Source organism: Amphibalanus amphitrite, unplaced genomic scaffold (genome assembly GCF_019059575.1).
Source record: "Amphibalanus amphitrite isolate SeventyFive unplaced genomic scaffold, NRLGWU_Aamphi_draft 000077F_arrow, whole genome shotgun sequence".
Taxonomy (NCBI): Eukaryota; Metazoa; Arthropoda; class Thecostraca; order Balanomorpha; family Balanidae; genus Amphibalanus; species Amphibalanus amphitrite.
This window is the reverse complement of record NW_024881573.1, coordinates 923,207-940,615: the sequence shown is the minus strand read 5'-3', so window position 1 is coordinate 940,615 and position 17,409 is coordinate 923,207. Positions and strand designations below refer to the sequence as shown.

The 17,409-nt window shown below is 47.5% G+C and overlaps 1 protein-coding gene across 1 annotated transcript in view; it reads left to right on the top strand.

Moving 5' to 3' along the window:
• Window positions 1-17,409, top strand: part of LOC122379422 (intraflagellar transport protein 74 homolog) — a 439,917-nt gene that overhangs the window by 203,530 nt on the left and 218,978 nt on the right. The window lies entirely within an intron of this gene.

The following is a 17,409-nucleotide window of genomic DNA, read 5'->3' as shown; positions in this document are numbered from 1 at the left end:
TCAAGGTCATGTCAGGTCACGAAAGGTCACGGTTTTCACTTTCTACTACATGGGCGTGCGACACATGTTTTATGGCTTATTTTTCACGCCGAATCCGACAGTAATGGTTATATGTGACCCCAAGTCACAGTGCTGGTGATAAGTGTGCATTGAAAGCATAAAAAATCGTTTATACCATGCATAACTAAACGAGGGCTAAGAAAAAAGGTCAATTTTTCAACTTTTTATTTTTGACATAAAAATGCACTTTTCTACAGGGTGCGGCATAAGTTCTGGTACACTTTTTCTTTTATTAATTAAAAGAGTTACAACAGGTTTACAGAGTTGAGTATTTCAGTAGAGGCTCGAGATCTCTATGAAGATAGAGATAGAGATCTCTATGAAGTAATGTCAAGGCACGCGTGATATCATGAAAAAATATTTACTAGCTAAGCCTTAATTAATTAACCCGCGCCGGGCCGGGGGGGTGTTTGAACACCCCCCTTGCGGTTTTTCGCAGGTATCTCAAAAACGGCGGCGCGGAGCGCCGCCGTTTTTGGCACACCTGTTTGTGCATCTTTTCCGCACATGTTGTGAAAATTTCAGACCCAGGTCACCTTAGGTCAGGTCACCAGGTCACGCCAAGTGACCTCACCTCAGAAAAAATAAGAATGCTCGTCATAGCTACACCGACTAAACGATTGCTTTGAAACTTTCAGCGATTGATTAGAGCAACACTATCTATAAAATGTATATCTCGGAATTTTGATATCGGTGACCTAAGGTCAGGTCAATTTTGCGGCCTCTCCATTATAAGTCAATGGGAGAAAATTGAAAAGCGCCTGTTTTGCACGAACGCTATTCTAGACACTCTCAAACATCGAGATGTAGGTAAAATGGACACACTGAACCAGAAACTGGCAACTGTGACCCCTCGCTATGTCCCCGAGGTCATCTCAGGTCACGAACAGAATCTAACAGTTTTTCGATGATAACTTCTGATAGAGGCGTGCTAGAGCGCTGAAAACGCCTTAGATGTGTTCGGCTCGACGTTGCGGATCGACTGATATGCAACATGACCTTTTCCGGTCAGGTCATGACCTTGACCTGAGGTCATTTTCAAGTTGACCTTTCAAGGTCAAATTATAGTTCATTCGACGCGTCTCGACGAGAGGAACACGATGCTGGCAAAAGTAATGTCATAGCTCTTTTGAGTCAAAAGTTATTGCCGAAAAAACGTTTTTCATAAAAACGGCTATTTTTGGAGTTTTTGCCTTCTGGAGGCTAAACCGTTGACCTGAGGTCAAATCTGAGAACATTACTCAGAAAGGTCTGTAAAAGGGCTATCGAATGCGCTTTTTTTGCGGCCCTGTAGCTCTATCGGTTCCCGAGATAGCCGTTGGCAGTTTCCAAAATGTTGAAATAGTGAACATTTGACCTTTGGTGACCTCCGGTGACCTGACCTTTGACCTGACCCAAAAAATGACCGAAGTGTTTTCGTCCTTATTTTGGACGTTCTTTCGATTGCCGCTTACCGCGTGTCGCTACGTGGCCCTGGAGCCGAGTTAGAAGGGGGGGGGGGTGTTCAAACACCCCCCCGCGGCCCGGCGCGGAATTTCAGAGCACCGGCCCGGCGCGGGTTAAACAAATGGTAACTGACCGTCCGACAGCTAAGTGCACACCATGCCGCCTTTCTCCCCAACAAAGAAAGTTCGCGGGGCTATCGTCTGCATGAAGATGGCGGATATCTCGGTAGCAAAGATATGTCGCACGCTTCGCTGCACGCGGAATCTTGTGTATCGGACGTGGACCCGGTACCAGGAGACCCAGAGTACCGGAGACCGATTCCGTTCCGGCTGCCCCCAGGGTTGCCAGATCCAGAATGGTCCTTATCGCCAAATTCACCCCTCGAATTTCGCCAAAAATCGCGAAATAGGATGCACTGTATAAGCATACGTAGCAGCGCAAGTTGGCGTTCGTGTAACCGTGTTCACGATTCGTTTCCAAGTTCACGATTTATCTATCTCGTTTCTCATATTCATCTACCTCGCCGGCACACAGGCCATTTTGAGTCCTTCGACGGCACAAGGGGGGGGGGTGGTACGACCCCCCTCGCGTTTGGCCCCTGATGGAGCTAGAGCTTCGCGGAAAAAAAACGAGCGTGCTGCCCGTCACGAGAGGAAGCCAATGATACCCAATTTTAAGGTCCTAGGTCATCGGTTGACCTTCCAGGTCAGGTCAATGACCCAAAAATCGGGAATATCGGGACCTGTTAGAAAGTCGTAAAGCGTGGCTGCTAAGGAGTTCTCCGGGGTGCTGATCACGAATATCGTGCTAGTTTTGATCACAGATGGTGTCGTTAAACGTTTAGACCAGGTCGGGTCAGGTCAGGTCAGGTCAACCGGTAGGGGTCGTGACGGGTATTCGTAGTCCCTGTCATCCGCCTCTGAACGCTTCGTAACATGTTACGAAGGCACCAAAACTACTTCGTAAATGTGAAACAATCAAATTCGCAACACGCCAAGCAACCGTTCCCGTCATTCCCGCAACACGCCACAAAGTTGTTTACAAGTAAGCAGAAGATATTTTCATCAGGAACATTTTATATTTGAGTGCCTAATATGAAACGTTGGAAGGTTAAATTAATCAGATTACGAAATATTTCGTAACGATGTTTTTTGCTTTGTTTTGCTTATTTTTAAAATAATATTCGGTGATTTGGAGGTGAACTCTGGAAATTCGCCAACATTTGACGTTTTATCGCCTATCGCCAAATGCCGTGCTTCTATCGCCAATGACTTTCAAAATTCGCCAAATTGGCGACATATCGCCAAGTCTGGCTGCCCCCGGTCCGCCCGCACGCCTCAGCTGAAAGCCGCGTTTCGCAGCGGGATTGTCCGCTACCCCGAGCGTTCCATGCGCCAAATGGCCCGGGGGACCTTCATGTGTCCGAGCGTTCTATGCGCAGACTCATTTCTAAGGATATATGCCTGAAAAGCCTCCGCATGAAGCACGCTCACTCCCTCAACGCTGCACAGCGCCACAAACGGAAGGAAAACGGGTGAGACTAAATGCTTACTTCGAAATCTAAGCTGCGTTGCGGCATTGGCGGTTATGTGCGGCGTGTATGCCGCATGATTAGTAAGCGGTGACCACTAAATTAAAGACTCAAACGCTCCGACCGGTTTTCAATGAATAACACTGCATACCAAAAATGCCAATCATAGCTCTCGTCATAAGATATTTAGATTTAAATAACTTAAGGTGGCGAAGTACTAGAATGAGCAGCATGATTGAATATCGTAGAAGAATAACCGTCTGCTCACTATCTTTTAACAATCCAAAATTAGCCTAAAATGAATGAATATATTTCGGAAACGTTCCTTCTTCCTTCTTCCTTCTTCTTCTGGCAGAAGGAACGTTTCCGAAATATATTCATTCATTTTAGGCTAATTTTGGATTGTTAAAAGATAGTGAGCATACGGTTATTCTTCTACGATAACTAAGTTATCTACATCATCAATTTGAACCTAATTAATACTTTCAACTTAACCCTCGCCCATGTAGGGGGCGAGTCCAACGTTGCACCAACGCCGTCCCGCGTTGGTGCAACCCCCCCCCCCCCTGAGGTTTTTCTTAGCTACACGCCGAACCGTTTCAGATAGCCTGCTCAAATTTTCAGTACCCTATGGGGCATCCTTTGCGCAACTTTTGTTATTTTTTTTTTGTCAAGGTCATGTCAGGTCACGGAGTTATGACGTCATAAAGGGAACAGCCTCCGGCCAGATTTACGCTAAATTGGAGATTGCTTCACATTGGTATAAATGCCGACTGACCTGACAAACTGATGGATTGTTTTAGAATCATAACTGGCTGATTTGACATTGGCACAATGTCCGTTGACCTTTTCAAGGTTACTTAAGGTCAAGGTCACGTCAGTGACCTCGGTTGACCTGTAATGACTTCTTGCACTTGTATGCCTTTTCGGGGTATTTTGATGCCCTGAATTCGAATTTGCTATCCATTTCAGGCATCGTCGGTTGTTTCTTGTAGTTCATTTTGGGTCAGGGTCAGGTCAGTGACGTCACATGCCTGACGTGACCCAATGCACAAATGACCTTGCAGACTTCCGATGCTCCCAACGCATCATTTTTAGAGTTATGACATCGAAATACACACCAAACGATAGAGAATTGATCAAGGATCACGATAGTGAAGGTTTCAAGTCGATATCTCTTACCGTTTTGCCGCAATCGGCGCGGAAATCTGAAAAAGTTAGATTTTTCCGAAAATTTGACCTTTGACCGGTCATAAGTAGGTCAAATGTTGACCTAGGACCAAAAAATATACCACCAATCGCGAGATCTCGTTGAGAGCAATCCGTTAGTCTTTTCCGCTAAGCTCTACGACGCTCCGTTTTCAAACGCCAGGGAGGGTCGCACCAACCCCCCTGCATGGGCGAAGGTGGCAAAACACCGTTTACGGGCGAGGGTTAACCCGCGAGTTGCTGGGGGGCGTTAAACGCCCCCACTTTTTTCGCCGGGCCATAGCATAAAAACGGCGCGCCGCAGGCGCGCCAAATTTTGGGTACCTGTAGAGAATTGATTCAAGTTTATTGTGACAAAGTTTCAAAAAAAATCGGTCGGAAATTTTTTGAGACATCGAGGTTTTAGTGACGTCATGATTTCTGAGTTTTCGACCAAAAACGGCATATGTTCAAAAAATCATATAAAATCACAGAATAGACATACAGACATGCCGTAAACGCCATTAGACTGCCAATACCATGAACAATCAAATGGCTATCTTCGATTATTGATTATCGTTCCGCATTTTCCAAAATCTTGAACTGAATCTTGGCAACTTCTCGTGACTACTTCACGACCATGATACATGTATTTCTTAAATTGAACTTTTTTAGCCAAACACGTACACATATGATAAAATGAATGCCAAGATCGTGTTCTACGCCCCAAATTACCCATAAAACATGTGTCACACGCTGCGAATATCAGTTTTGATTTTCGGCGATATGTGCCTGCCCGGTTGACCTGACCTTGACCCTGACCTATGCTTGACTGACCCCTACATGGAGCTGACACTCTTGTAGGCCTTATATGATGGATTGTGCACTGTTTTGACAGAGTTTATGACGAGAGGCGCCCATTGCGAAGTCCTGAAGTCCATGCTACCGAAAGCCCGATTTCAGGTGTTTGACCTGACCTTGACCCGACCTGTGACCTCAAAATTCAACTTTAAAGTACTCATCTGAAGCGTCTCGTCGCGTTCTTTCGCTTACCGCCTCGTGCGTTTCGCTGCGCCTATTGGTTCTCGAGTTATCGGCTGGGGGCGTTTAACGCCCCCCCCCCCCCCAGCAAACGGTGGGTGCCGAAATACCCCAGCAACTGCCGGGTTAACTCACTCATTCCTTCCTTTGTTGGCTCCAAACAGTCTTTCGATTGTCTGGAAATCGTATGCTAAATCCCGTACTTGTATGCGACTGGTGCATATAAAGGTCGATGTAAGAATTTGAATAGGCTCTCGCATGCGATTTCCTGGCTACCCAAAAAAGTATGTTTCAGTCATGCTATCAAAATATGGTATGTCAGCCCGGTCACCGGCTTATGGTACTCTGCTTGTAGTGCCCCTGACCGTCACCGACTCTCTTCCCTCCTGAACCCTCGCCGGCGTATTGGTGTTTTTCCAGCAGCGAACGAATAAAGGGGGGGGGGGGTCCGTTGGACTTCTCCTTGCCGTTTGGCCCCTGATCGAGCTAGAGCTTCGCAGAAAAACGAGCGTGTTGCCCGTGACGAAAGGAAGCCGATGATATCCAATTTTAAGGTCCTAGGTCATCGGGTGACCTTCCAGGTCAGGTCAATGACCCGAAAATCGGGAAAATCGGGACCTGTTAGAAAGTCGTGAAGTGTGGCTGCCATGGGGTTTCCGGGGTGCTGATCACGAATATCGTGTTAGTTTTGATCAGAGATGATGTCTTTAAGCATTTAGACCAGGTCGGGTCAGGTCAGGTCAACCGGTAGGGTCGTGACGGGTATTCGTAATACGTGTCAACCGCTTCTGCAGCTTCGTAACATGTTACGAATGCACCAAAACTACTTCGTAGATGTTCAAATGATTGCTAAATTCGAAATCAGCTCTAAAAACTAGCCTAGAAACATGTAAAACTCGAAAAAGTGAACCGAGGTCAACAAAGGTCAATGACCTGACCTGACCTGACCTTCAGGTGACCTTGACATCCACCCTAATGCATGGGAGCAACATCAAATCACATGTTTGAACGTTTGAAACCACGAGAAGCTTGCAAACGAGCGGCTAATGCGAGCCGACATACGCCGAATCGCGATTCCGTCCAAACATGGTCTCGGAAAGTAGGTCACAGGTCAAAGGTCATTTGGGTCAGGGTCATGAAATTTTCAGAGTGGGTGTAAAATTGATTAATGCGAGGGTACTGAAAGTTTCGTTGCGATCGGCCGCTTTTTACGCGAGTTATTCGCGAAAAACCTTAGGGGGGTTGCATCACCCCCCCCCCCCCTGTGCCGGCGAGAGTTAAGTTGAAAGTATTAATTTGGTTCAAAATGATGATGTAGATAACCTAGTTATTTAAAGCTAAATATCTTATGACGAGAGCGGTTGGCATTTTTGGTATGCAGTGTTATTCATTGAAAACCGGTCGGAGCGTTCGAGTCTTTAATTTAGTTGTCGCCGCTTACTAATAATGCGGCATACACGCCGCACATAACCGCCAATGCCGCAACGCAGCTTAGATTTCGAAGTAAGCATTTAGTCTCACCCAAGGAAAACGCTCTCAAGCTCCTCCGAGCCGGGGGCGGCCGGAACGGAATCGGTCTCCGGCACTCTGGGTCTCCTGGTACCGGGTCCACGTCCGATACACAAGATTCCGCGTGCAGCGAAGCGTGCGACATATCTTTGCTACCGAGATATCCGCCATCTTCATGCAGGCGATGGCCCCGCGAACTTTCTTTGTTGGAGAGATAGGCGGCATGGTGTGCACTTAGCTGTCGGGCGGTCAGTTACCAATACCATTTGTTTAATTAAGGCTCAGCGAGTAAATATTTTTTCATGATATCACACGTGCTTTGACATTACTTTATAGAGATCCTCTACTGAAATACTCAACTCTCTAAACCTGTTGTAACTCTTTTAATTAATAAAGGAAAAAGTGTACCAGAACTTATGCCGCACCCTGTAGACGAGCTTTGTCCCAGGAATCTAGTGGTGCCATTTGTTTTCACATGCGATGTTCAGAAGTGCCTCTAATTCACGAAAATGGCCGGACGGCGTAGAATCTTCGCCGTCCGGGAGACATCGAACGCGGGGTGAGCTTCAGCGGCCGTCGGGTGCCGAGCACCGGGCGTGGTTTCGTTGGATAAACTTGCGCTCGGTACAATGATTTACACTGTTTCTAAAAGCCCTTGGTGGCTTTTTGAAAATACTATGGGTGGATACCAGACGATCAGAAAAGAATACTCTTATAATTTGCGAAAATTTGATTGTTACAAGTTATCAATCGTCTCTGCCGGGACAGTAGCCAATCAAAGCAGAATACTATGTAGACATCGCAGCTTTTATACACACGGCTACAACTTCATATATACGAAAGGTACGGATACGGTGGCTCAAGTTCATTCAGTGGTGGCTCCATCTCGATGGAATTGACGCAAGACGTAAGTATGCAGAGTGTCACGAAATTGATGCGCGGTTGGCACGGTCTAAAGGGTGTTTCACTAAAAGTGTCAAAAAGTAAAAGGTCATAATGCACATAATAACAATATTTTCTAAGGACATTTGCACATCATGATCATTTCATCTGCAATTGTTGGACATTTGAATATATAACAACGATATCACCGTCGCTCAAACTTATTCTACATATCATTTCACATTCTTTTGATGCACCGTTTCGGTACGTGTCCGGGGGAACCTCACAGCCCATTTTCATCTTCAGCGTCCAGACTGTCGGCAAAGCCTTGAATTGTGCTCTTCAGCTCCCGAAGTAATGCGACTTGAGTCTTCCACAGCTCTGCGAGAGCTACTGACCAAAACCAGAAGTAAAGCGGTGACAGATCGGGGCCTCGCGCTGGCCAGGGGCGGGCGGTGAGGGAGCTGATTATTCGGCCCGGGAACTTCTGGTCCAGCCAATTCCTGGTGGCTACAACCGTTACAGTGGTTGTTTTTGATAAGTTGTAAGGCCTTGGCTATTTCTGATGTTGAAATCAGCTTCTTGTTATCTTAAAAGGCCCTCACAAGACCCTGATCTTTTCAACGGTTTCCGCCAAGAGGTGTGGGCGACCCTGCCTTTTTGGACTGCAGTCCATGTCGGTTCCATGGAACCGGCATCGAAGGAATCCTTTTCAACCTCTCAAGAAGCCCTTTGAAACTTTTATAATCTGGAACGTAGTGAGGTGAAAGAGTACAACGTTTCCTGAAAAGTCGACGTACGGTTTCAATGTTTCTGATGGCACCAAATGTAAGTGTAATCCACCCCTCCTGTTGCGGTGTAAATAACCTGTTCTTGTTCTGCATAAGGAAAAAACGACTAGTAACTTTGACCTCCTGCCCTCGCTCCGTATGCGTGTAAAATATATCTTAACGGGACGGAGCATAAATGTCAAAAAATTACAACAAAGCCACGTGCGCAACTATGTGCTTTGCATATTTAATATGTATTTAATAAGCATTTACTTTTTGACACTTTTAGTGAAACACCCTGTATTTTGTTCATAGGTGGCGGAACCGGAACCGGGGGGGGGGGGGACACCAGGGCGCCGTGTCCCCCTTGATTTTGGCATTTTAACATGAGCCCTATGGGCGTTGCATGGAAAGAATGGGACCAAAAGTCGGCAGTGTCCCCTCTTAATTGAAGGTGTTCCGCCACTACTGGTTATGTTGTCCCTCCCATGTCCCTCCTGAGTGCTGAATGGATGTAATTTTAACGGGTCCGGCACCAGGGCATCTGCACCAGGGCACTCGGCATAAATCGGCCATCACCCGGTATCTGAAGATTTTACCCTGAAGCTGAAGCCGCTCAAACTCAGGCTGCAACCCTGACTTACCGTCATCCAGAAGTGATGCAGCTGGATTTCGCCAAGACCCACCAAATCTGGACCATTCAGGACTAGAGATTCAGACTTTTTCAGTGATGAGGCGATATTAGAGCTCTTATAAGTCACTAACCGTCCCGACAACCAAGGCCGTATAAGAGAGGTAGAATCATCCCGCAATTTCCAATGGACCGGTCGCTAAGCATTAGCGTGACGTCACTGGTGGAGACCGCGCGGCGCCCGGCTCCAAGCCGTACGTCGGGTACATTTGGCACTTTATCGTTGTTATTACTGAACGTAACGACACTAATGACTCTTAATAACTTTTTTATCCACCTAAAGCTAATTTCCTTGCCGATACATTGCCGACCCGAGCCCCAGGGTTGACAATCTTGGGATATGGGTCGGATGGGCGACCTCGCGACGGGAGAAGGAACGATTGTAATTGTTGTGTCCCGCACCGCCGATTGCACTCTCTATCTGTACCCGGAGGGGGGGGGGGCAGGGGGCATGTGCCCCAATCGGATCAGGGGCCTCTCGGGCCCGAGGGGCCCTGCGACGCCAATTGGCGGCTGAGGGTCCACGCTGGCATTTTCGACTCAGAAGGGCCCCACAGGGCTCTCCATAAGAGCCACACACCGGCTTTTTATTGTTCCTTGTCGGCATTTGAGGGCCCCTTGCCGGCCTCCCACGGCCCATTGGCGACCTCTGAGGGCTACTTGCCGGCCTCTGAGGGCCCTTACCGGCCTATCAGGGACCAGCAGCTCTAAGGGTTCCACACACGCCTGTGATGACCCCCTAAACCAATGGTTGAAGGCCCCCCACAACGGCGCCTGCGAGGGCCCTCACCGGTGGCTGTGAAAGCCCCAAACCGGTGCGCAGCTGAGGGCCCCACACTGCCACCTCTGAGTTCAACCGGCACCCCTGAATGAAGTTCCAAAGGCCCAAACCAGTGCTTCTTAAGGCCATATATCGGCGGCTCTGAGGGCTCAACGCCGGAGCCTCTGACGGCCTAAGACGGGACCTTCGCATCGGACGGCCACTCACCGTTGACTTTTGAGGGCCCCACACCGACGACTCTGAGGGCCACCACCGGCGTGTCTGAGAGTACCTTGCTGGTCTCTGAGGACTCCACATGGCTCCTGAAGACACCGCAGGCCTCTTGAGGGCCCCTTGTCGGTCTTTGAGAGCCCCTGTCGGCTTATAAAGGGTTCGAGCCAGCAGCTCTAAGGGTCCCGCACCCGGCTGTGATGACCCCACACTGCAGTTGAGGGCCCACAATGGCAACTGTGAGGACCCTCACCAGCGCCTCTGAGGGCCACACACTAGCACCTCAGAGGGCCCACAGCGGTACCTCTGGGGCCCCGCACCAATGCCTCCGAGGGCCTCACACCGGTACCTACCTGTGAGGGCCCACACCAGTGCCTCCAAAGGCTTCATAACCGGCGGCCCTGAGGGCACTACACCGGTGATTTTTGGGGGCCTACCGAAGGCACAACACAATCCCTTAGTCTCGCTTTAGTCTCGCTGAGTTTCTATCCCAATCCCATACCGGCTTCTATCCCAATTCCGGATCAACTAATTAGCAGACCCCCCCCCCCCATGGGTCAGCGGCGCCGCGCTGGTGTCGGTGCCGGGGGCCAGCGCCATCGGGGCGGCAGTCGGCCACGCGCACTCAAAGGTTAGCGCTTAGCACCGGCGGCTAGCGCACGCCCGGCGTGTTATCGGCCGTGAGCCGCTCCAAAACGGCTGCAGTAACTGGTCGATATAGGCATTAAGCAGATGAGGAGATGCAGGTGGATTGATGACCGGAAAGCTTTTGTGCTTTACGAGGGCGAAGGGTCGAAGTCGGCTGCTAAGCAGTAAGCCGTGAGCGGATTTTATCAGATGCCGGTTCACTATGACCTTTATCCGGGTCCTGGTCCACTGACGCACTCTTGGAGAGCCGAATCAAAGCAAAACTCCATCCGCGACTGTATCTATACGGCTTACGCTTTTCTGAAAACGTCTGCGTTTGGCCTTCTACGCGCCCGGCCGGCCGGACGGCCCCGATTGGCGATCCACCAGTGACGTCACTGGTAGTGTTAAGCTGATTGGCGAATAATACATGGGGAAAACCGGGACGACATCCCCCTGCCGACAACCAGTTCTGGGCCAACAGCAGCTCAGAGGCGCTGCATCGTCGAGACGGTGGAGCATCCACTGAGTATTCTCGATTGGGGCATGATGGGCTACAGAGGCCTCTTTGAGCTTCACCAGGTGCCGCAGGGACAGACCACGTGACTGCTGATAACTTGTCAGCGAGGTGCTGGAGAACACTGACGCAACTACGATGCAATCAATTTCGGGACACTAACTAGTACAACATCCCGCAACAATTTCGTGACACCCTGTATTCGTTACCGTGGAATGTGTTTGTGCTCTGGCACAGTGGAACGTTTATGGTCAACGCCTGTAGTCAACAAAAACGGTAAATGTATTATGGAAACTCAGGCATTTTTCAAAATGCCTGACAGATCAGGCATTTTGTAAAATGCCTGGTGGGTCAGGCATTTTGCAAATTGCTTAGGCATTTTGCAGAATGCCCGGGTTTTTTACTTTGCCTGTAACATATGTTATATATATATATATATATATATATATATATATATATATATATATATATATATATATATATATATATATATATATATATATATATATATATATATATATATATATATATATATATATATATATATATATATATATATATATATATATATATATATATATATATATATCCCCCTCCCCCCAAAAAAACTCCCAGCCTATTCTTTTCTGCATGGACGTTGCGAAATTATACCCCAGCGTTCCAAGGGAAGAGGGTTTAGCCGCCTGCCGCGCGGCGTTGAATAACAGAACGGTCGCAAAAATCCCCACAGAAGAGGTTTTAGAGGTTATAGATTTAGTTCTCGATAACAACAATTTTCAACTAGGGGCAAGTAAAAGCTATATACAAAAGGAGGGCACCGCGATTGGATCTAAATTGGGTAGAAATTTTGCATGTACCTACATGGGTGCCTGGGAAAAGGAGTTATTGGGAAGGTCTGCCTTTTTACCGCTCAAGTGGTTTCGCTTCATTGATGACATCTGGGGAATATGGTTATACGGGGAAGATAATTTGCGAGCTTTCCAAGATCTAGCCAACAGCATACACCCCAACATCAAGGTGGATCTGAGATTATCAGAGAGCTGCATCGAGTTCCTTGATGTAGAGGTAAGTCTGAGCGAGTCGGGTCACATCTCGACCAACCTCTTTTCCAAACCCACAGATGCACATGCGTACTTACACTACGCCTCAGACCATCCACCCCACGTGAAAAGGGCGATACCCAAGGGTCTTGGGATAAGAATGAAACGCATTTGCTCAAACCAGTATGACTATCAACTTCACCGAGAAAAGTTAACTAACAGGCTAGCGGAGAGGGGATATCCAAGAAAAGAGATTGATCGTGAATTGAAAAGGGTGGACCACATGAAAAGGGACAGTTTACTAAATGTGAGGAGAAATGGACATAAAAGGAAGGGAGATGTCAGAGTTCCCATGGTGGTTACATACAGCAGCTTTCTGCCAGACATCAGAGCGATTATACGAAAGAATAGGCGTATTCTAAATAGATCAGAGAAATTGAGGAAAGTTTTCCCAAAAGATCCAATGGTTGCTTTTTAACCCTATTAGTGGCAGGCTCCTGGCTACCCCATATTAGTGGCAGGGGGGGCTGTTTACGACCCCCCCTTGATATCTCGAGATCTAACCGGCCGATTTTCAAAATTCAAACGGCATTCGATTTGGCTCAACGAGATCTACATTTCTAAAAAATAAAATAAAATTAAAAAATGTCAATAGGGGGGTAGAGGGGGGTAAAAACGGGCAAATTGCAGATACATTTTAGACTGTTTATCACGGCCAGGTTTCTGAACCAATCTTAACGCAACTTTTGCCGATCGATAGAGAATGAACCAGGAATTCACATGGATCCTAAAAATATGCATTTTCAAAAATCATAGGCGGATACAGATCATTGAGATTGGGAATACACAAAAAGTATAGTAAATAAGGTTTTTGTTGGTACTGTTTCTAAAAAGGGTGGCAATGGTCTTGTTATGTTACAATTTTCTTATGAGAGAACGACTAAAATTGTATTGGTCATGCATAGGCGGTGTCAGGGCACCTATGTTGGGAGGTAAAAAATAACCCCCCTTTTTGGACGCCTGGATCCGCCTATTATAGCAAAAACGTGTCAAAAGAGGATGCACAATAACTTTGTATATGTTATCACATGATACCTTTCATTCACTGTTCGTAAAACTGGTGCAGCATCGTGATATTCGCCCAAATGACGCTTCACGAATAGGACCCCCATTTCCCAGTGCTCTGGAGCCGCCCCTGGTAAAGTTATGAACTTGAAATTTTCAGGGAATGTGCCCAATTTAGTTTTAGGAAAAGTCAGAAAATTTCAGCATCGTAGCTTCAGCGGTTTCGGAGATATTCCCGAAAAACCTGAGGGGTGGATAAAAACAACCCCCCCCCTGCCACTAATAGGGTTAAAGGAAAAAAACTTAAAAGACTTACTGGTCCACGGCAAAACAAGGAGAGCTCTCACAACCCATGGAAGGCAGGACTGTGGAGGCGGCTGCGTGATTTGTAGGGTCTTTTATGTTGGAGAAACGGTACCAGGGGAGGGGGGACCCATTCACTATGACAGGACGATTGGGTGCAAAACATCAAATTTGGTATATGGTGTCTGGTGCGCGAAATGCAAGAAGGTAGTGTATGTTGGGCAGACTGGTGATACAATTTACACGCGGACTCAGAATCATCTGTCATCGATCAGGTGTAAAAGGCAGGGCAGAATCCCAGTAAGCCGGCACTTCTCCGAAAAGGAGCACGGGGAAGAGGACTTTAGGATCATTGGCCTAGAAAGGACATGGGGGCACTCGGAGGACCGTAGGAAATTTAGGGAGTTGCGGTGGGTTGGACTTCTGGGGACGCAAAAAGACGGTGACGGAGAAAATGTCAGAAGGGAAGGGTACAAGTAGGTGCGGGGGGAGTTTTGGGGGAGGGGGATTGTAGCTGGAGTGTAATAACCCCCCTTTTACTTAGTTTGGGGAGAATGTAACTGCCCCGGAGCCGGGGGGGGGGGGGATTGCAACTGCGTCTTTTCCCGACTCTAACTTACTGTCTTGATTTATCGGTTTACCAACCACTTAAACGATTTTCCGATATTCTCGCCATTTGTTTTTAATGTGGCTCTACCAGCGAAAACAACACATAGAGTTTCACTTACTTATGTATGTAGTAATCGAAGGACCACGAAGAATTTCGACACGATCCGACGTGTGCTTTTGTATGTGAACATTTATTGTCCTGTAACGCTGTCATTACTTTTGAAAATATGAATTGTTACGGAGCGAGCGCAGCGAGCGGAGTCTTACGTAGAATAACGGAAATTTCTGAGTATGAGCGGCCGGCCGCCGGCCGGCCGTGGTCACGGTTTTGCGACGCTTATATCTCAGCAACCACTTGACCAATTTACATACGGTAATTTTTGTAGGGTAGCTTCATTCCTTCTACCAAGTATTGGACTATTCCCGAAGCATGTGGGTGACCGCTTATGCACGTGCCACGTGCAAAACGAAGAGGTGTCACTTTTGTAATTGTTGCAATATCTCGGTAACTACTTGGCCGATTGCGCTGAAAGTTGGCATGTAGGTAGGCACCCACTAGGCAATGCATATCCATGTGCCAGTGTTGGAGTGCTGCTGCACGTGCGCACGTGCAGGGGTCGATTCCAGATCTCGAGAACGGCTGAACCGATGGCGCTCAAATTTGGTACATGGTTAGGGACCGTTTAGTAGGGTGCCGTGCAAAAGTCAGTTGGGACCCATTTTGCACGTGCGCACGTGCAGGGTGCCGCTTCCAGATCTCGAGAACGGCTGGGCCGATTGTGCTCAAATTTGGCACATCGCTAGAGTCCGGTTAGTAGGGTGCCGTGCACAAGTCAGCTGGAGGTACCCCCTCGAAATTTCGCACGTGCAAGGCTCACCCTCTCGCTCGCTCCGTTAGTCGCCCCAAAAGGCGTTATACTGGTGACATTTGTGCCATCCATCTGACGAAGATATAAGCATATATATATATATATATATATATATATATATATATATATATATATATATATATACCTATATCGAAACTAAGAGTCTGTTTCTTATTTATTTCTGGCACCTGCTTGTTCAATAATTATAAAATCACATTTGAGGTGAATGTATTGACAGAATTACGACAATGAAACGAACACATACCTTACACGAGCGGTATATCGGCCGAAGAGTAGTGGTCTCTCCGTGTGATTTAGAAGAACAGTTGGATCAAGAAAAATCCATAGCAGCCACACTTGACGACGTTCTAACATGAGGTCCCGATGTTCCCGACTTTTTGGTCATTGACCTGACCTGGAAGGTCAACCAATGACCTTATAGGACCTTAAAATTTGGTATCATCGGCGCTCTCTCGTCACGGGCAGCACGCTCGTTTTTTCCGCAAAGCTCTAGCTCGATCAGGGGCGAAACGGCAGAGGGGTCCAGGGGACCCCCCTCATATACGTTCGCGGATGAAAAAAAAACACCAATACGGGCGATGGTTAACATGATAAACATGACCACACAGAGATTTGTGCGAAGTATTCGGAGGATGTCCTAAAGGCGGACCGCCATGAACTTGTGTCAGAGTTCACCAGCAGGCCCCGCAAAGGAAGAACCTCTTCTTGCAGCCAAAAAAATCCCAACCGGTGAACGTGATGAGTGGCCTGTGATATATGCAGCACATCATGTGTGACTGGCGCCCTGCCCTTCCCATCCGGGCCAACCCGTGACCGGTCCATCAGAAGCTTCTGTGGGACCGGTCGGCCGGCCGGGTAGGTATATGCGAGTGGCCAGAACGCTGTTGTCTGTATGCCCGGCCGGCCGTCAGGGGCCCTGCCTCGCACTGCGTTGTGCAACGGATCTGTGGTTGTGCTATGGTGCACTGCGAGGCGGGGCGGGCGGGGCGCCGCGGCCCGTCCGGAGCGCCGGGAAGGTATCCCCAAGCTCCCTCCGGGCTGGGACAGCATGAATCAAAGGTCAGTTATGCCAATTTTCAGCTCTCTATCCCCGGCGTGTCCCGAGCTATCGCGAAAAACAAAAACCTATGGGGGGAGGGCGGCACCCCCTCGGCTGGCGAGGGTTAAAACAATACATACCTACACACAAGAACAAGGCAAGCAAATCAGTTTCAAACCAGTTTGAATAACGCTGTTCTGTGTTTGAGACCGAGTCTGTGTTTCGCCCGAGTTTGTTGCCACACCTGCCAGTTTTTGCGCGTGTAAAGAAGACCACGTTAAGTAACCATACCTCTAAAAACGCTTTGTGATTCTGTCATTCCTATAGTTTAAGTCCCAAAAGTTTGAAACTCGGTTGCATTAGGCAATCAATCTAAATAATTCCTACATCTCGGAATTTTTATAACGGTGACCTAAGGTCAGGTCAATTAAGGTCAATTAAGTAAGGTCGTGACACAGGTAAACATGACACACTGAACCGGAAAATTGCACCCGTGCCCCTTGTATGCCCCTGAGGTTATATCAGGTCATGAAACATCTCCACCAGTTTTTTTTTATCATAACTTTAGTTAGAAACATGCTAGAGCGCTGAAAACACCATAGGTGTGTTCAGCTAAACAAGAATGACATGCAACATGACCTTTTCGTGAGTGTCATAACTGACATAGTAGCCTCTTTGCTCAGAGCCGTGGGTGTTCTATTAGCTTTTCAGCTCTATCTATATCTCTTTAATAGTGTGTCGAGTGTACATAGGTTAAAGGGACCCTCCCATCTTCAAAAAAGTTTATGAATTGGCATGAAAGTGATGTCGCTCGGTTCAGAAAGAGCGAAAACGAATATCTACCAAATTTCACCGAAAAATATTCACCGGTTTTCAAGATATTAGACTTTTTTTGTTTACTTTTTGGGATCTCCGCTGTTCCTAGCGACTTTATTTGGAAGCAATAGTTTGGCAGCTGAAAGTGCGGCACTTGTTGCGCGCAAAGCAGCATATATCACCGCGTGCTACAAAACGTTTTAGTCAAACATTTAAAAATCGTTAGATATCTGCGCTGACGTCACACATTCAGAGGGGTATTCCTATGCATTAGCCCCTCTGAATCAAAATGCTGCAATTTTTAAATTCAATATTTCCGATTTAAGACAATTCTCGATGTTGTGAGTGCCGAAACCGGTAATTGTGAGCCAGTGACCCCATTTTGGCTATATCA